Source organism: Crocodylus siamensis, chromosome 2 (genome assembly GCF_052110815.1).
Source record: "Crocodylus siamensis isolate JL-2025a chromosome 2, ASM5211081v1, whole genome shotgun sequence".
Taxonomy (NCBI): Eukaryota; Metazoa; Chordata; order Crocodylia; family Crocodylidae; genus Crocodylus; species Crocodylus siamensis.
The window spans coordinates 28,034,038-28,054,264 of record NC_143396.1 but is presented as its reverse complement, the minus strand read 5'-3'; the positions used below and the strand labels follow the sequence as shown (position 1 = coordinate 28,054,264).

General features: G+C 44.3%; 1 protein-coding gene across 3 annotated transcripts in view; it reads left to right on the top strand.

Moving 5' to 3' along the window:
- Positions 1-20,227, top strand: part of SLC2A9 (solute carrier family 2 member 9) — a 220,531-nt gene that overhangs the window by 19,219 nt on the left and 181,085 nt on the right. The window contains exon 1 of one of the 3 annotated variants that reach the window (XM_090035592.1): positions 15,904-15,961. The exons of the other annotated variants lie outside the window; for them this stretch is intronic. The gene's annotated coding sequence lies outside the window, so the exon portion shown is untranslated. Of the gene's footprint in view, positions 1-15,903; positions 15,962-20,227 lie in introns of those variants that run through there. 3 annotated transcript variants of the gene reach the window in all.

Below are 20,227 nucleotides of genomic sequence, written 5' to 3'. Positions count from 1 at the left end.
CTTACCCCAGAAGGTCCGGCCGTGCCTCCAAGCGGCTCGAATCCACCGGAGAGCACTCCTGCCAGCGTCAACTCCTCTGCCTGCTCCTTCCGAATCCACCTCCCTCTGGGCCGGCTCCGGTGCCCCTTTTGTACTGCTCCAGGCCTCTCCGGTGCTCCCTCCTGCTGCGTCCCTGTAAAGGGTAAGTTCCCACCGCACGCTTTGAGCCTGGGCGCGTGGGTTATTCTCGGGGTCGTCAAGGCGGGGTTCCTTGGGGCCTGCCACCTTATCTTCTCCCTTACAGTCATCCAATCCAACTTCCCAACTATAATATACCAGCCAAGGCTTTGTCTGGCCCTGTCTTCAAAACCTCCAAAGATGAAGATTCCACAGCCTCCCTAGATAACCCGTTCCAGTGCTTTACTACCTTCCTTGTGAGAGAGTTTTTTCCTAATATCCAACCTAAACCTCCCTTGCTGCAACTTGAGACCATTGCTCCTTGTTCTGTCATCTGCCAGCACTGAGAACAGTCTAGCGCTATCTTCCTTAGATTCCCATTCAGTCTTCTCTTCTTCACACTAAATAACCCGTTTCCTCAGCCTCTCCTCATAAGTCATGTCCCCCAGACCCCCAACCATTTTTGTTGCCCTCCACTGGGCTCTCTCCATTTTGTCTACATCCTTTCTGTAGTAGGGGTCCCAAAACTGGACACAGTACTCCAGATGTGGTCTCAACAGGGCTGAATAAAGGGAAAGAATCACTTCCCTTGTTCTGTTGGCAACACTCCTACTAATGCAGCAGTATGCTGTTAGCCTTCTTCACAACAAGGGCACACAGCTGGCTCATATTTAGCTTGTTGTCCACTGTAACCCCCAGGTACTTTTCTGCAGAGCTGCTACTTAGCCAATCAGTCCCCAGCCTGTACTGGTACATAGGATTGTTCTGTCCTAAGTAAAGGACTTGGACTCATCCTTATGGACCTCCAATCCTCTGAATTCTAGGCTTGTCTCCAGCAGCATATCTACTACTTCCCCCAGCTTGGTGTCATCTGAAAACCTGGTGAGGTACACTACATCCCATCTTTTAGATTGCTGATGAAGATACTGAACAAAATCAGCCCCAGGACCAACCCCTGGGGCACTCCACTTGATACCAGCTGCCAACTAGACATTGAGCCATTGATTGCTGCTCTTGGAGGCTGAAGATCTAGTCAGTTTTCTGTCTACCTTACAGTCCATTCATCCAACCCATATTCCTTAGTTTGCCTGCAAGAATGCTGTGTGAGACCTTATCAAAAGCCTTGCTGAAGTCAAGGTATATCACATCCACTGCTCTCCCTGCATCCACAGAGCCAGTCATCTCATCATAGTAGGTAATCAGGTTGGTCAGGCATGACTTTGCCCTTGGTGAATCCATGCTGACTGTTCCTAATCATTAATCACCTTCTTCTCTTCCAAGTGTTTAGAAATGGATTCCTTGAGGACCCATTCCATGATTTTTCCAGAGACAGAGGGACTCCTGACTGGTCTGTAGTTCCTCAGATCCTCCTTTTTCTCTTTCTTGAAGATGGGCACTATATTTGCCCTTTTCCAGTCATCTGGGACCTTCCCCAATCACCACAAGTTTTAAACAATAATGGCCAGTGGCTCTACAGTCACATCAACCAATCCCTTAGCACCCCGGGTGTATCACATCCAGCCCCACGACTTGTACACTGAGCATTCCCAACTCCTCAGAGCACATGCCCAAACACACATCCCACCAAGCACTCAGCAAGCCAAACACACAGGCAGCCCTGGCTCACTTACCTTCCTGCACCAGGATCTGGTGCTTGATGCCTGGCTCTTCTAGCTTTTCTCCTTCTTCCTCTTGTTCCCAGCAAACTCCTTGCCAATTGCTCTGTTTGCTGCCTCCATTAGCAAAGGATCTGAAATGTGTGATAAAGTTCTTCGCTGAATTGGGGACCAAGCACTCACCAGCTTCTAGGATCAAGCTGTATATTCCCCATCTTGCAACTATTCTACTCCTGTGTGTGCTCCTTTCTACCAAAGTTTGCTTTCAGGGTGATTCCTTATAGTAAAGGAACTATGCCTAGAAGCAACTGTTGGCAGAATCAGGCCATCTAAGTTAGACCAAAACTGATTTAAAAAGAAATTAACTCTGGCACAAAGAGAAATGTTTTACTCAAAGCAGCAAAGACCCTTCAGGTAAGATTCTCTGTAGCTTTCTCTTTCGCTTTTATTATGTTGGTGAAGCAATGAGATACAACAAACATAATAATCATCAGTGGTCAGAGGAGCCTTCATGCTAATATGGCCTTAAAATAACAGAATTGACTTCCCAGGTCAGAGTTTTCACAGAATCAAGCACTTTGTGGCATAAATGTGTCAAGCAAAGGGGCCAGATTCTAACTATAACTGGCTGATAGCTCCAGTGGTGGATGGCACACGATCCTTAGGAACTACGTGATAGGAACAGAAATTAGATGAGCAGATAAATTTCTGTATTTCATGTTTTATAGTTGTTAGGGACTGGAAGGGACCCTACAGATCATCGGGTCCAGCCCCCCCTGCACTTGAACAAGATCAGATGACCCCAGCAAGATAGGTGTCAAGATGTTTTTGAAGATTGCCAGGGTGCATGACTGTACTACCTCTGGGAGGAGCCTGTTCCAAACTCTCAGCACTTGACTTGTAAAGAAGTTTTTCCTTATGTCTAGCCTGAAGCAATCTTCAATCAGTTTGTGCCCCTTATTTCTTTTCATCCCCCGGGGGACTTTAGTAAATAGATGCATCCCCCAAGCCCTGATATATGCCCCGATATACTTATAGCCTGCCACCAATTCCCCTCTGAGTCTTGTCTTCTCCAAACTGAACAGTCCCAAGTATTTCAGCCTCTTCTTGTATAACCTGGTCTCTAGGCCTCTAATCATGTGTATGGCCCTCCTTTGCACTCTCTCGAGTTTCTCCACATACTTCTTCAAGTGTGGCGCCCAGAAATGGATGCAGTATTCCAGATGCGGTCTCACCAAGGCTGAGTGGGGCAGGAGGATGACATCCTTTGCCTTACTTAAGATGCTTCTGTGGATGCATGCTAATGTTTAATTAGCTCTGCCAGCATTGGTGGCTCATGTTCATTTTGTTGTCAGCCATGACACACAGGTCTCATTCAGTTGTGGGGCTGGCAAGCATAGCACTGCCGAGCCTATAAGTGTGTTGTGGATTATCTCTCCCTAGATGAAGCACTTTACATGTCCCTGTTTTAAATGATATCAGGTTGAGATCTGCCCACCTCACAAGCCTGTCCAGGTCGGCCTGTATTGCCAGCCTGTCTTTGAACATGACCACACTCCCCCATAGGTTCCTGTCATCAGCAAACTTTGCCAGTTCACTTTTAATACTGAAATCCAAATCATTGATGAACATGTTGTAGAGCACTGGTCCGAGTACTGAACCCTGAGGGACGCCACTGGTCTCCTTCCACCATGACAACTCAGTTCTGTCAGTCAGTACCCTTTGGGTCCTACCACAGAGCCAGTTACCAAGCCACCAGACTGTAAAGTAGTCAAGGCTGCATTTTCCCAGTTTAACCATGAGGACATCATGGGAGACCAGGTCAAAGGCCTTTTTGATGTCCATGTATATGACATCAACCTCATTTCCCCTGTCTAGGTGGTGAATTACTTGCTCCTAGAAGGAAATGAGGTTGATCTGACATGACCTGCCCATAACAAAGCCATGTTGGCTATCCTTCAGAATACTGCCTTCAGTTAGCCTGTGTATGATGGATTCTTTGATAATTTTCTCCAGGATTTTACCAGGGATTGAAGTAAAATGGATTGGTCTGTAATTTCCTGGGTCCTCCCTTCTCCCCTTCTTAAAGGTAGGTTCCACATTGGCCTTTTTCAGTGGTCTGGGACCTCTCCCCAGTGCCACAAGTCTTCAAATAACTTTGCCATCAATCACATGATGATGTTGGCCAGTTCTTTTAGCATTCTCAGGTGCAGTTCATTTGGTCCTGCTGACTTGTAGATATTTAGCCTTTGTTCCTTCACAAGATCCATGCTAACTATAGGAAGGTGGTCACCCCCACCATGATCATCTTGTATTGTGTCAAGCAGGCTAACACCCTTAGGCTGATGTAATACCAACACGAAGTATTCATTCAGGAGTTCAGTTTTGTCCTGAGTATCAGTTTTCAGCCATCCCATTTCATTCACAGAGGCCCCATGCTTCTCTTGTTCTTTTTTTTGACTTCCTACATATCTAAAGAAGGACTTTTTGTTGTCCTGATCTGGTCCCTGCAGATGCGGGCTATTGCTGAATACTCCTGTTTGGCAGTTATTCCTGACTTCCATCCCTTGTAGTCCTCTTACTTTAATTTCAGGAGGTCCATGGCTTCCCTGTTGAGCCAAGGAGGTCTCCCAGCTCTCTTGCTGCCTTTCTTGCAAAAGGGAATGGACTTATTTTGAGCTTTTAGGATCAGTTCCTTAAGGAACGACCACTCTTCTTGTACTCCCTTCCTCATCGGACTGTGGTCCTGCAGGGCCTTGCCAACCAATCCCCTGAGTTTGTGGAAATCAGCTTTCCTAAAATCAGGGACTTCTACCCTGCCGGCCAATTTCCTTGAGTTATGGTGGATGGAGAAAGTGATCATCTCATGGTCACTGTTGCCCAGTTTCCCTGCGATCCTCAGCTTGCTCACTAGATCGTCCCCTTTGGCTAGAACCAAGTCTAGGAGCACCTTGCCCCTGGTTGGCTCACAGACTTCCTGAGTTAGATAAAGCTCCTCAACACAAGTTAGGAAGCTTTGTGAGCGATTGGGTCTAGCTGAGTGCTAGTGTCGTGGTAAACTGGCCATTCATATCTATAATCCATTTCTGTGCAAAGAAAATCTGAGACCAAGGAAAAATCTTCCCCACAAGAGCTTTTTGCACCAAATCTGTCTTCTGTTTAGAGTCAGCAGAGATTCTTCAGCTGATAGCATTCTCCCAGGAAATACTTAAGCCTCTTCTAGTTAGATAAAAATAGGTTGTATGCATCCTTGAAAAACAATTGTCCTGTAAGAATTCCTGTAGCTTAATATCTGGTGAATAAAACAGTACCTAGGATTTAGATGTTAAATTGATTTCACTGGGAATGAATAGTACTGTTCCTGTCGAAAGCAGCTCGTCACAGTTACTGTAGCCCTCAGGCATATAGTCTCTTTTATCTGCATTAAAAGGTAATGCATTAGGAAATTCTTCTAGCAGTGCAGTCATAGCATTATATTGGTGATTGCTAAGATTTGCCTAGACAATGACACACCACTTTTGCATGTATGAAAAATGGTTAAAACAACAATAATAACCAAGGTAGAGAAGAATGATTAACCATCATTGTTTGGAGGAGGAAAAAGTTCTGAAACATACGATATTCTACAATCTCTTTCAGAGCAGCCAGACTGTTCCTGGATCTGAAAAACATCATTTGGCTGTCATCATTGTTACAACTGCTCAGAAATATCAGTATGAATCAGACATGGTTTTGAAACCATCTGCAATTCTGTTTATTTTCTGATTAGCTTCTTTCTATGTATAATGAATGCAGGATTGTACTAGATGCAAAAAGCATGGGGAAACTCAACTCCTGATGAGTTAAGATTTCCAGGATTGGGTCTATTTGTAATATGACAAGAGATGCAGAAGTAGTGAATACATGGTTCAGTGCTGAATCATGCTGGATGGATGCATGAATTTCTTGATTATATGGAATTCTGTTGCCTTTTCTACAACTGTATTTTTAAATTATGTTTGCATTTGATTTAATGGATCTTGCATCCACATTATGGCAATTTACAAACAAAATACTATTTCATGAAATATGCCAAACTATGGTTTCAAGGCTTGATGTTCCAGCAAAGTATTGAGAATGTACTTAGCTTCAGAAATCAATGGGATTCACTGCATAATTAAATTAAACCATGCTTGATGTTTTGCTGGATCATAACCAGAGTGCTCATACTTTGCATGACCAATCCCTGAAACCATGACATACTTTTACTTTTTTTTTTAATTTTCAGCAAGCGAACAGTCCTATTGACTGGGACTAATACTAGCATGCTTAAATGCTTCATGGAATCAAAATGAACACTCTTAGCACCTTGCAAGATTGATAAATCAGATGCTAGGGGTGAGTTTTTCAAAGGGACCTAAATATACAGACAACAACACAATTTTCAGTTGTAAACAAGTACTAGCATGTGACCACAGATAATTTGCTTTCCAACAGTTTTACTTCTGCTTCTAAAATTTCCTGTGTGTTCCTATAAAAACCACTGGCAAAAACTTTCACTTATTTCAGTTGTGCAGGGTCAGCAGTGAAACAGGTAAATAAAGGCTGTCATTTAATTATGGCATCCCTTGTTAATTTACTTGTGTGCTTCTTTCTTGACCCTGCATATCTTTTGGGTGGCTTAAGTAATTCTCCCCAAGAGTTTAAAATAGAATATCAGGGAACTTTTCAAATATACTGACAGCCAGCTATCACTGAAAGTCAATGAATTCCTAAGAGTTCAACCAGAATTCATTTGTTCAAGGTTTTGTTTTTTTTTACTTTCTATCTTATAGTAGGTCCCCCAAAAAGTTAGTCTTTTTCTGTTTTGTTCATAGAAACCATTATGCTAAGTAATCCATGAAAATCTTTGGAGGTTAAGAAAGCTTGCTTTATAGCATTCTGTCATTTGTGATAATGGTCATTACCTTTAAAAAAATAATACCTTTTATGAACTTGGCTCATCTCAAAATAAAATACAAGAAAGAATATAGGCAATAAAGCAATAATATTACAGTGAAATTCTTCCACAACTATCAGGATAGAAGGCAGAGATGGACTTAGGGGTGGGCAACGTGGGCAACTGCCAAGAGTGCCATGGTCGGGGGGTGCCATGCACATGTGTGAGCTGCCTGTGCTTGCAGCAGCGCTCTCCGCCTGCCCTGCCCTGCCCTGCCCTGCCCCAGCTGATCCCAGGCAGGAGACACAGCCCAACCCTCTCCCCCACCTCCAACTGTTGCTCAGAAAGAGCCAGGTTGGGCAGCGCATGCAACAGCAGTGCTGCCTGCCTGCCCATCTGCCTGGTACCTCATGTTGTTCCACCTCTCTGCCAGGCTGTGCCCTGTGGACTGCTTCCTGCTCACCCCTGCCTGCAGCATTGCCACTGACTTGGGGGAGCACCAAAATACAAGTTCATCCAGGGCACCATTTTTCTTAAGTCTGGCTCTGACAGGAGGGCAAATTTCTGAGGTGTGAGTTTATCTACTGTTCAACAGCAGCATATATTTCCATGCCACAGCTAATTCTTCAGACAAAAATTCTTATCTTCTTAATTTTAGCAAGTTATACAGAAATAACCAGTTGAAGGACATCGAGTGTCTTGGGAAATTTGGACTGATTAGAGGACATGCTTGATAACATTCAGGAGAATAAGTTAAGCCTTTTTGTCTTTTGAATGGTTCAGATGTCAACACTTTCTCATTTCACATTAGTTTAAAAGTTGCTATGGTGCCTTTACTTTTTTGTACCTGAGGTGGCTTAATGATTTCATAGATTTCATAGACATTAGGGCTGGAAGGGACCTCAGGAGATCATCGAGTCCAGCCCCCTGCCCAAAGGGCAGGAAGTCAGCTGGGGTCATAGGATCCCAGCAAGATAAGCATCCAATTTACTCTTGAAGGTGTTCAATGTAGGTGCTTGAACCACCTCCGCTGGCAGACTGTTCCAGACCTTGGGGGCTCGGACAGTAAAGAAATTCTTCCTTATGTCCAGCCTGAAATGGTCTTGCAGGAGTTTGTGACCGTTCGACCTCGTCATCCCTTGGGGCGCTGTGGTGAACAGACGTTCCCCCAGATCCTGCTGGTCACCCTTGATAAACTTATAGGTGGCCATCAGATCACCCCTGAGCCTACGCTTTTCCAGGCTAAAGAGTCCCATGTCTCTCAGCCTGTCATCGTAAGATCTGTTTTCCTGACCTCTGATCATGCGCGTGGCTCTCCTCTGGACTCTCTCAAGCTTCTCCACATCCTTTTTGAATTGTGGAGCCCAAAACTGGACGCAGTACTCCAGCTGCGGCCTCACCAAGGCCGAGTACAAGGGGAGAATGACGTCCCGGGATTTGCTCGAGAAGCATCTATGGATGCAAGCCAGCATTTTGGTCGCTTTACTAGCCGTAGCATCGCATTGAAGGCTCATGTTCATCTTGTGGTCAATGATGACCCCCAAGTCTCTTTCTTCTGTAGTGCTATCCAACGTAGCACTGCCGAGCCTATAAGGGTGCTGCAGGTTTTTCCTCCCAAGGGGGAGAACCTTGCATTTTTCAGTGTTAAACACCATCAAGTTCTTGTCCGCCCATTTGCTGAGCTTGTCCAGGTCAGCCTGGATCACCCGCCTATCTTCTGGCATGGATGCCTTGCCCCAAAGTTTGGTGTCATCGGCGAACTTGGCCAGTCCACTCCTGACTCCAATGTCCACATCATTAATGAAGATGTTGAACAGGATGGGTCCCAGGACAGAGCCTTGAGGGACCCCACTGGTTACAGGGCACCACGATGAGTGACTGCCATCGATTACAACCCTCTGGGTGTGACCACGGAGCCAGTTTCCTAGCCAGTGGATCGTGGTGGAGCCAAGGCCACAACCGGCCAGTTTGGCCAAGAGGTGATCGTGGGATACCAGATCAAAGGCTTTTTTGAAGTCAAGATATATGACATCAATCTCTTCTCCTTTGTCCAGGTGATAGGTCATCTGGTCATAGAAGGAAATGAGATTGGTCAAACAAGACCTACCCGCAACAAACCCGTGCTGGCTATCCCTTAGGATGTTAGCCTGGGCCAGTCCATCAAGGATGGCCTCCTTAATAAACTTTTCTAAGATCTTCCCCAGGATAGAAGTCAGGCTAATGGACCTGTAGTTAGCCGTATCCACTCTTCTCCCTTTCTTGAAGATCGGCACCACATTGGCCTTCTTCCAGTCTTCGGGCACTATACCAAAGTGCCAGGAGTTTTCAAAGATCCGTGCCAGGGGCTGGGCTATGACGCTCGCCAGCTCCTTGAGTACCCTGGGGTGCAGATTGTCAGGGCTGGCTGACTTGAAGGTATCCAGCTTCTCAAGGTGTTCCTTCACGAGGTCAGCATTTCTGGAGGGTAGGGGATCCCCATCACCCGGATCTCCCTGTCCCATAGCAGGCATGGGCGTCCCACGGGACTGATGAAAGACTGACGCAAAGTACCTATTTAATAGGTTGGCGTTTTCCTGGGCGTCAGTTGTCAGTTGCCCCATCTGGTTTAGCAGGGGTCCAACATTGCCCTTGCTTTTTCTCTGGCTCCCCACATATCTGAAAAAGGACTTTTTGTTGTCCTTGATGCTTGAAGCTAGTTGGAGTTCAGTTGCAGCCTTGGCTTTCCTGGTTTGCTCCCTGCAGGACCGGACCAGTGCAGAATAATCCTCCTTGGAGGTGAGTCCCATCCTCCATCCTTTGTAGGCTTTCCTTTTTAGCCGCAGGAGGTCCGCTAGGTCCCTAGAGAGCCAGGAGGGCTGCTGTGCCTTCTTGCTGCCTTTCCTCCCTGTTGGAATAGATTTAGCTTGTGCATTGAGGATCGCTTCCTTGAGAAGCAACCACTCTTCTTGAACTCCCCTCTCCCTGGGGTCATGGTCCCTGAAGGCCTGACCAACAAGCCTCTTGAGCTTGCCAAAGTCGGCTTTTCTGAAGTCAAGGACTTCTGTGTTGCTGACTGACTTGCCAGCTTTACGGCGGATGGTGAAGGTGATCAGCTTGTGGGGATGATGAAGAGAAGCAACACAAGTTTGGGGGATAACAGAAGACTAGTCAGTTTTTAGGAGTCCTATTTGCAATCTACATTGAAATCTTCAGACTCCCCATTACTAGAACCTTAACTTCTCTTTTGGAGGAATAGAGGAGTAGAAACCTGAATATTTCTTTTAGAGGAATAGGAAATTGAAACTGTTACTGCAATTTGTGAGGAATCAAATTGTATTTCTGTTCTGAGCATGCTCTGAGAGTGCTTGCCAGATTGTGCTCCTTGAGAGTTAAGCAGAAGTACACCTTGTTTTTGAATCCCATGTGGGTTTGGTTATGAACCAGTTGCTGAGCTACTCAGCTTATTCAAGATAGAGACAATTTTTGGCATAGGCAGCAGAGGGGTAACTGGACGCTTGAACACCATGGGAAGAAGCAGAGCATGGGGCAGTGTCAGTGGCTGGATCAGTAACCTATTTTTGTGCCTCTACCCCCAGCATTGACTCCTGGTGCTGCTGTCTTGGTCTTCTTCCCACTACCCACCACTTTTCATCATGCTTCCTGTTGGCTCTGAATTTAGGACCCAGAAATCTTGTTCCCACTCTCAGACTGACCGTGACCTTTCCATTCAATAATAGACAAATTTATCAATACATAGTCATAACAGATATGAAACAATAAAAACAATCAAATAATTCTATATATCTACCAAATCCTAGGGCTGTCATCAGAGTCAAAGTACATATGGCCAGGTTGCAGGCTTCATTCTGAGGCTCTTTCTCTTAGGTGTTAGCAGTCCAGAGGTGAGATACCAAGGGCCACATATCCCCCTCCAGTGGAGTGCATGAGATGGGTTGATTGTATGTATGCCCTCTGTCCAAGGTGGCCTCGGGGACCCTTTTCAGGGCACAGGGATGGCGATGAGGACCCCTCTTGGGGAGGAGGAGGAGGGGCCCTCCCTCCCATCCAGCTCTGGGGCCTTGTTAGCTGGTGTCACTTTCTCTCATGTTATGGACAGTATGGTATATACTCCCTTGGTTCCCAGACTGTTTGTATCCATTGGCCTTGTTGTTTTAGACAGCCTGTCTGCTTCCAGGGCCATGAGAAACTTTGTGTGTGAGACCCAGACTTCTTAGAAATCAGTTAACCCCTGCTGCCCATCTTGAATCATTATAATATCTATACCTATAAGCCAATTCCCCAAAACAAACCTTTAAATACCATTTCTAAGCCACACTTCCAATAGGCAGACACAATTCTAGACACTTACAACCTTTAAGCTAAAAAAAAGTAAAGTACCTACAAAGTTTGGCAACTCAGCAGATGTTTGCTGACTCAGATCTAGATTCCTAAATTCAGCATAACACACATACACACACACACGGTGGTCATAGAGCACAGAATGAAATCAGGGCACCTGAATTCCGAGCTAATGTTCTAATCGCTACACCACTTTTCTTCTTAACAAGGGCGTGTCCTCTAATTTTAAAAAATGCTTCATTCAGTGCTCTCCCTTTTCTATTTCTAATTTTTTTCAGGTAAACCTCACTATTTAGAGGCCAGGTGAGGGTACAAGGAGAAAAGATTTCTGCCTTCCAATTTGTGGCCCTTTCCTATAAATCCCATGCTTAAATTATGCAAAGAACAGGTTTTTTTAATATTTTTGTAAATACAATTGCTTTTAATTCGCATCCAATGACACAGACCAGACTGAACACTTTGAATTATAGCTTTCAGTCTATCTGGTATTACATAAAACAGGGACAGATGGACTGCGTACTTCCCTACCCTAATTAACTTTATTCACTCTAACTTGTACAATAGGAACATCTAGTGATAAGAGATATTCTGCCTCCTTCCATGACATGGCCAGTGCTTAAATAATGGTGGCACTGGAACAAGGACATAACCATACACTAAAAAAAATTGTATTTACTTGAATCGAAGATGACTCTGAATTTAAGATGACCCACCTCCCCAGCAATTAGATTCTATACATGAAAAAATATATAAATTTGGTATAATTTTCACATATAGAATCTAATTGTTGGAGGGTCATCTTTAATTAAACTGCCCGCACAACTGCAGGGAGGCAGGAAGTTGATCCCTTCTTCCCCTTGTATTTGATTCTAAGATGAGGGGTTTCCCTCTCCCCACCCCCCATTTTAAATGATGAGTAAATATGGTAGATCATATTTGCTAGTTAATTTTGTCATGTTACATAGGTCATGAATTACAAGTAGTAGGGCATTATTTATTCAGGTTAGATTTAAGAAAGGATTGAATAGAAAAGTTCCCAAGACACCTTGCTTGGGTTGTTTGACCCCAGTACTCTTTCCTGTCATGGCAGGGGGTCAGACTAGATGATCTACTCAGGTCCCTTCCGACCCTAGAAACCATGAAACTATCTCTGACTACTAAAAGTATGTGGGCTAGCAATAACAGAAAGTAGTCATATGAAAATGGTATTTTTAACACCTTGGAGTACAACCAAATTAACTGATCAACCAAAACTTCCTATGTAGAGTTTGGTGGAAAAAGTTTAGTAGTTAGTCCTACAAATAATCAAATGCCCAACATTGTAGAATGATACAATGTGGTTTTAAGAGGCATTGTGAAATACTCAGACCTCACGCTATCTGCCTTCTGATAAATCTCAATTTCTTATTGTCAGAATTTTGTGAGCTTGCATAACTATTTTAAATCTCAATGAAGAAGTGATTTTGGTATTCCTGGGTACTTATTGTAGAAATATTGTTTTAATAAGGATTGGGGATATTCTGCTCTGATCCAAATATACCATAACTCTGGGGATATCTAGTCTAACTGCAGCAGTTGGGGAAAGTTTGATGTTTGTGTGGTGAGCCAAGAGGCTATATATTTACCTAAAGTCCACATAGCAATAAACTCCTTAGGAAGACAAGGAAATGAGTGTGTAATCCTTAATCATTATTACCTTGCTGTACTGTATTAAAATATGTAATAATTAATACAAAGCATTTATATGTTTTTGACATTTATATCAAAAGGCCCCATGATACCTTAACAAAGACTAACTTAAAGGAGGTGGGGGAAATCTGTATGCTCCACAGCAGTGGTGCCCAACCTTCTGTCCCAATGGGTTGATGAATGGTCTATTGGTGTAATCCGGAACATTAGTTTTACTCTCCACTTCTGGATGTGACCACATGCTGGCTTGCCCCTGTGCACCTCTATCTGGCCACCCTAGTGCATACAGCCATGTTATCCATCCCACAGGGCTCCAGAAATTTGGCAGCAGGGAATTGGCAATTAATCCTACCAGCAATCCCCCCACCAAATTTCTAGATGACTGGGAAGTTCCATGGGTTGGATGACACAGCTCTGAAGGCTGCATCTGGCCTGGGGTTGAGTACCCCTGCTCTACAGAGTCTCCATAATTTAAATTTACTATTACTTCTAATACTTTTAAAGAATAAAACCCAGAGTTAACCAAGAAAGATCCTTTTATACCAAACCATCTTCAAATTAAATTGGTGATTGGCCCAGTTTTGGGAGCTTTTTTCCCTTAAAGGTGCAATTCTGCCATCTTTGCTCCTAAATAGTAGTTACTGATAAGGTATAATGAAATTTGAAGTATTTTATTTGTTAACAAAGAAACTATCTTGAAATTGAGGGCAGAGGTCCCCAACCACTGGGCCACAGCTGCAGCCACAAAGGGTTGGTTGCCAGGTTGTGGCATAAGCCCCCTGCTCAGACCTCTGTCTGTCCACCTGGGTGAGTGGCTTCCACCGCCGGCAGTCATGTGTGGGGTTAAAGCTGGGCGGCAGGGTAGCCCCAGGAGGGAGGCAGCCAGCTCCGTGCACCCCATCCCACTCCTGTGCTGGTCCACAGTATAAACAAGGTTGGGAATCACTGATCTAGGGTCTTGACTTTCAGGGGCTTGAGCACCCAGCATTGTAGCTGAAATTATCAGTAACTGCAAATATTCAGCATCCCTGGAAATCAGGCCCCTTGCATTTAGAGAAACCCATAGGGAGTGGTTACAGGCTCTGAAATTCTTGAAGGATAATGTTAATGGGTACCTATACATGTACAGTGAGGCTGCTCTGACACGCTGGAATTACAGCAGACTCCAGCGTCACATGTATCAGCATCACTGAGATGAAAAATGACAGTGGCGGCACTTTAAATAAAGCTCGTTTGACAAGCTTTATTTAAAGCACCTCTGTCACTATTTCTCAGTGTGGGGATGCTGATGCATGAGAAGCTCCAGGCGCTTTGATTAGATCGCCTCCTCCTCTGCCTCTGCTCCACTCCTGGAGTACAGGTGTAAATGCCCAATGAGCCTAATTTGGCAAAGGAAAGGTATATGGCAGAGAGAAGAAGCAGAGAAGAGTAAGTATCCCCTAGTGTAGGGATGGTCAATTATTTGGGCCCAAGGGCCACATATGGAGTTTTGAAGAACTGTCATGGGCTGAGATCCATTGCCTGTATGCCCTGCCCTGTGGGTAGGGGGTGCATGGGGTGTGTGGAAGGCGCCTGTGCACATGTGTGGGGGGCTGCCTGGGAGCCAGCCAGGGGTAAAGGGAGGGAGGAAAGGCTGGGGGTGCATGCAGCAGAGGTCTCCCAGTCTCTGGCTGTCCCTCTGGTGCTCCGCATGGGACAAAGCCCTGCTTGGTGCTGGCTCTGGCCCAGGCCGCAGCCAGTGTGAAACTTCTTCTGGCAGGGCTATTCCCAATGTGGCTGTAGCCAGCTGGGTGCTGCTCTGCTCCTCTTGCCTGCAGCTGCAGCTGTGGCTGCTGATCCTGCTCTTGTCCCTGCTGTGCCACTCTGGGCAGACAAGGAGAAGCTTCAGCCAAGCTGCTTCTGCTCCAGCACATGGAGCTTCAGCTCCAGCTCCCAGCTGCCTTCCATCCACTCTGCCCACCCAACACAATAAGCAGCCATCTCTGGGTAGGTGGAACAGATGGCAGGAGGCTGGGAGCCAGAGCCAAAGCCCCACGCACTGGGGTAGGAGCCAACTGTCTGAAGTTTCCTCCCTGCCCACCCACCCAGAGTGGGGCAGCAGGGGCAGGAACAGGAGCAGGAGTTGTGGCTGGAGGCGAGGAGAGCGGAACAGCCCCACAGGTCACACAGCTTCCAGCAGGGCTGTTTCCCCTGTGGCTGCTGCTCTGCTCCCCTTCCCTCCTTCTTCTACTCCTGCCCCTGCTGTGCCACTCCAGGCGGGCAGCTGGGTAGCTCCTGCTGGAGGTAAGGGGAGCAGGAGCACACTGCAGGCTGCCCTAGAGGAAGCAGGTGGGGCTTGGCCCCAAGTGGAGCACTGTGGGCTGGATAGTCAGCTGGCAGGTCAAATCCAGCCCACAAACCATGTTATCCCTAGCTATGCCCTAGTATACCTGTTACCCTGATACCGGGTTAAAAACTTACCTTTTTCAGTGGAGGAACTTCACTAAAGAAAAGGCAGGGCTCTTCCAGTTTTGTCCTCGTCCATAGCTTGTTTGGCACAGGCTATAAATAGTGGCTTGGAATCCTCTCTTATTAGACAACCAATTCATCAGGTGCGAGTCAGCATTCTTTTAAGTCTTCTGGGGCTATTGCATTCATTTACGATACCATCTGATGTATGTCTGGTCTATGAATTTAGAAAACAGTAGGAAAAAATATCTTAACCAAAATAAGTGTTTTTCTTATAGTCTGTTAAGGTTTAGGGGTGTCACTGGTTCTCATACAATGCAACTCATTTCGAGTAGAATGCTTAAAGGAAAGGAAATTTAGGTATCAAAGCATGGATTTTAAGTGCTTCAATGTAGGTACCCATATTTGAATATGCATTGGCTTAAATGAAGGAAGGGAAGATTCCAAGCTCTGTGACAAATAGCAAAAGCAAATCTCTGCTGAGAAAATGTGAATATTGGGGAAGCCAAGTAATGTCACAACTACTTTAGACTGAACAATAGACATTTGTTTGGTGTGATGTTTGGTAACTAGTAGTTGCAAAAGTGAATAGACTTTATTACTGTTAATGATTTATTGCTTATCAACGGGTGGAGAGTTTAATGGTGGGATTAGTCAGTTTAATGATTGAACTGTAATGTCTTAGCAGAGCATGCTGCACCTCCAATGCAATATATATATTTTTGGTAGCCTGGGTGTATTTAAGAGGGGCTAAATTTCATGTGGCATTGACAGTGAAGAACACCTTGGATAAGTGGTAAGTAATGTTCTGAGTTTTCGGCTTGTTGTATTCATTCATTTGTATCTGGTGTTTCACTTTAGGAAATGTAAGGATGATATTAAGATTAAAAACTTTTTACCCCCCAGTGAGTTAAAAATGTTTCTTTTTATATAGGAAAAACTATCTTATTAAATTCTAAATTGAATGAGCTCTCAGCACCCATGGGACACCAACTCCTGTGCAAACAATACTGAACCCTACCATTTTTACGTAGTCTGTCTCTCCTCTAACTAAAGTACATGTCTATATTAACTCATATTTTCCCTCTGGATTGAAATTCATGGCTTTTTGTTACATGAGGGAAATCAAGAAAAACCTTGAAGATAGTAAGAAAGAAAATGTGGTCTGGATAGTACTAAAATATCATCTCTGACAATAAAATTCAGATAAATAAATTGATTTGACTGATTTTGAGACATATTAACAAAAATCTCTTTCATACTATTTACTAACTGCTTCTGAAAATGTTTTCTTTTTGAAGCTGTATGTTTATTTGTGTTGTGTTGATACTAGAATTTGCATACTGGCACATACTGTAGAAGTATGCTATGCCAAATTAAACATTTATGTCCTGATTCAAACAGGGGTAGTTAATAGTAGAGATTGGAATTTTTTTACTAAAAGTCCATTCACCCCTTCCCCTCCCCCTGCTTCCCCTGCCACTGGAAAGCACTAATTAGTCAAAATTTGAAATTTTCCACACGAATTTATTAATAAAAATTTAAGTGGGGAAAGTTTCTCAGAACTTCTGGTCAGAGGAAGAGACTCAAAAATAGTCTAATGGCAGGCAAGGTTCTTTGAGTAGAAGTGATATATTTTATTAGACCAACTGAGTAGTTGGAAAACAGTTCTCAGCAAGCTTTCAGGCGCTATCACCCTTCTTTAGGCATAGGGAGTCTCTGCTGTTCTGAGACTCCAAGGAATAAGGGTCTAACGGTTATGGATTCAACAGGCATGAAGGAGAGACCCAAATTCAAGTCCCTGGTCTAAAGCAGGTGTAGCAGCAGTTAACATGTGCCAGTGGAGTACCCTAACCACCAGGCTATTGTTTAGGTTGAGAAGGGTGTTTCTCTTTTTCTTTTTGGAAAAAGCATTTTAAAGTCTTAATTTTGTTCTGACATAGACACATTCCAAATTTTTGCACACACGGGATTACAATTATTTTTGATATTCAGAACAATGGCATACAAGCTAAATAGGACTTAAAGCACCAGAAGAGTTATTAGTACATAACACTGCATTGCAAGGTAATGGGACGAACAGCTGTATTAGGCTGGAGACTGACTTCAAAGGAGGTTTCATCTGATTTCAAGCACCTACCCTAGACAGCACAGGAGACGTTTGCATGGTTTCTGTCTGTGCTGTACCTTTTGATTGGATCCTGTTGAATAGATACATAGAACTATTAATTTAACCCCCTTCATAAGCATGGAATTATACTAATGAAGAAACAAAATCAACATCCAGTTGTCACTGTTTGGAGCACTGGATGCATGATGAGAGCTAACTTAACCAAAATTCAGAATGAGGTGGAGTGGGGGCTCTTGCAATCTTTGCGTTTGATCAGGATACCGGGGGGGAGGGGGCGGGGGGTCAACTTTTGGATCTGCTTTATTGAAACAAATATATTTTTTTCTGAATTCTTGTCATGAGTAAGTATATTTTTTGTAGAGAGGATGGTAGGGAGAGAATTCTCTGGAAGACTGTATTTTTCATTTTCACTAAAAATTTACTGGTATTTAGTGAGGTTTTCTTTGAGGACACATTGTACTTTTGAAAGCACACACAGCTGGAGCCAACAGGTGCCTAAATTCCACCTAAACCCCGTTTTAGGTCCCTAAGTCCAAGTCCAAGTCTTGAACACCAGCGCTTGCATTGCTGCTTAATACTGCAGGCACCTAAGTTTGTGGATGCTTTAGTTCATGACCTTAAAGTTCTTCAGGCACCTACAAAACTGTTTCTACCTCAGTTTTGACAGGGCTTGACAGCTCACCTAGCTGCTGCTGAAGACCACTCAAGAGTATCTGTCAGTCTCCTGTCCAGTGGCATGTTCTGAAGATACCTGTTAGATCATGCTTCCTTCAAAATGCATGGGGGATTTTAAATAATGAAGATAATGCCCACTCACTTTTTGTATGATAGCTGAGTGCTTAGAGCATTCACTCAGTTGAGCCACCCAGATTTGCTTCCTTTTTGCCCAAGGGGATTCCAGCCCACATCTCCCAGGAGAGTACCCTAAACACCAGACCACGATCTACTCTGGGGTGAGGAAACACTCCACTTTGCAGAAAAGAATGAATGATTCTTTGTGCATCTGTGTATGTGAGGGGAATGCTGCAAAAAGTGAGCACGATTCAGTATCCCAGTGGTTAGGGTACTTTCTCTTGTGTGGACAGATTTCTGAGTTCCAGTTCCTGTTCCAAGGGCTGTTCATTATCTTCATCTTCGTCCAATGGCTGTTTTACTGTAGGTCTCCCATGTCTTGGATGCATGCTTGAAAAGAGGGGCGCTACAACTTCTTTAGGAAGAAAAGCTCCTCCCCTATTTGCTTTTTGAAAGAAAGGGCTTTTAGACATTGACCTTTAGAAAAGGGTCCTATGCTGTGAATTCTGAGTAAAGAGAAGCCCCACTCACCAGCTCAGAGCAAGTTGCCTAAGCTGCTGGACAGCTATGGGATCTCAGATGCATTTCTCTTCTCAGTCTTTCCCTGTTACCAAGTGTGCATGGTTCACAGCTCTTTGTGTTGTTCAGTGCAGATCCTATTCTAAGGCACCGATCCACACCCCCAGGCACTGTTTAGGGAGCTATTCCTAATTCAAGGTTTTGGCCATCAACAGTTTGGGGGTTGGGGTCTAAGAGCTGGGTATTAAAATGCTGTGTTGCAGAGACTAAGGATGCTGACAAACATTCATTTACAGGCATGATGGGATCTGATTCCTGATCCCAACAATCACATTTCTGCCATGTCACATGTGCATGGCAGGATACACAATTTGGAGATCAGAAATCAGATCCCAATTGTTCCTGACTGGCCAGTATAGGGGGAGCCTGGGATCATAATCCCATGCCAGCAAGTTGAAAGCTGGGTGACCAAACAGTTGATTGTCAGCTGGCTCCTCAACTGCACCAGTGTTCAAACAGGCCCTGGTGCAGTCCCCATACTCAGCTGATGGTTGGCTGGCAGGCACCACAGCAGGACCAGTTTGATTCCTTGTGTGGTCCTAACCCTACCAACCATTCAATTTAAGGCAAGATGGATTAGCCACAAAAATATTACTTTTTGTGTAATATTTTTGTGGATGGTATCCCTTTTGTGTTACCATTTAATCCCCTAAACTTCTGTCTGGATTAGTATTTAAGTGTAATGTCTTCCATGGGCCTAAATGATCCAACACACAGGGTGTTCATATACATACTCTGGGAGGTAGGGGAAGGGGGACACACACACTTTAATTACAGTGGCTCTGGCAGCCAGTATAATTAAAGCACCCAGAGCGTCACGTGTATTGGCATCCCCACGCTGAAAAACGGCAGTGGGGGCACTTTAGCTAAAGTTCATTGAATGAGTTTTAGTTGAAGCACCCCCACCACCATTTTCAGTGCAGGGACACTGATACATGTGACGCTGGAGTCAATCTGGAGTCCAGCAGATTCAATTAATTGAGTCTGCTCTGACACATTGTAATTATAGTGCACTGAAACAACCTCAGCGTACAAGTGCCCACAAATTACAGAACTGTGAACATCATTTCAAATGCTTTTTTTCCCCCCTTTCCCCCCCTGCTGGAACACCTCAAAGTTGTCTCCTACAAAGTGAGTGAATGCCAATACTGCATGCCATCATCTAGTTTTTTCTTCTTCTGAAAAGCAGAAGCATTTCAGCTGTGATAAAACAGCTATATTTATTTTATCACACTATCTACTGTAACTTCAGTTCTGGATGGCAGACCACTCTCTAGTGAACCAGCTTTCCTTGACTGCCATGTTCTCTACTCTTTGGGCACCAAACTTATCTTGACATGGCAGTTTTAGAAGCAAAGTACTTCTGCTGCATGTTGTCAAAAGTAAAGGTAATTTTTGCCAGTATTTTTAAAATAGGTGTCACTTCTCTTCCCTTCACCATGATAGGCATGACACCACCAAATGGGTCACTGACAGACTGGAAATGAAAATGTAGAATGAGAGCTCCTTGTGTACCAGTTAAAAAAGGAAAAGTGAAATCATGCTAAAGTCAGAAATGAT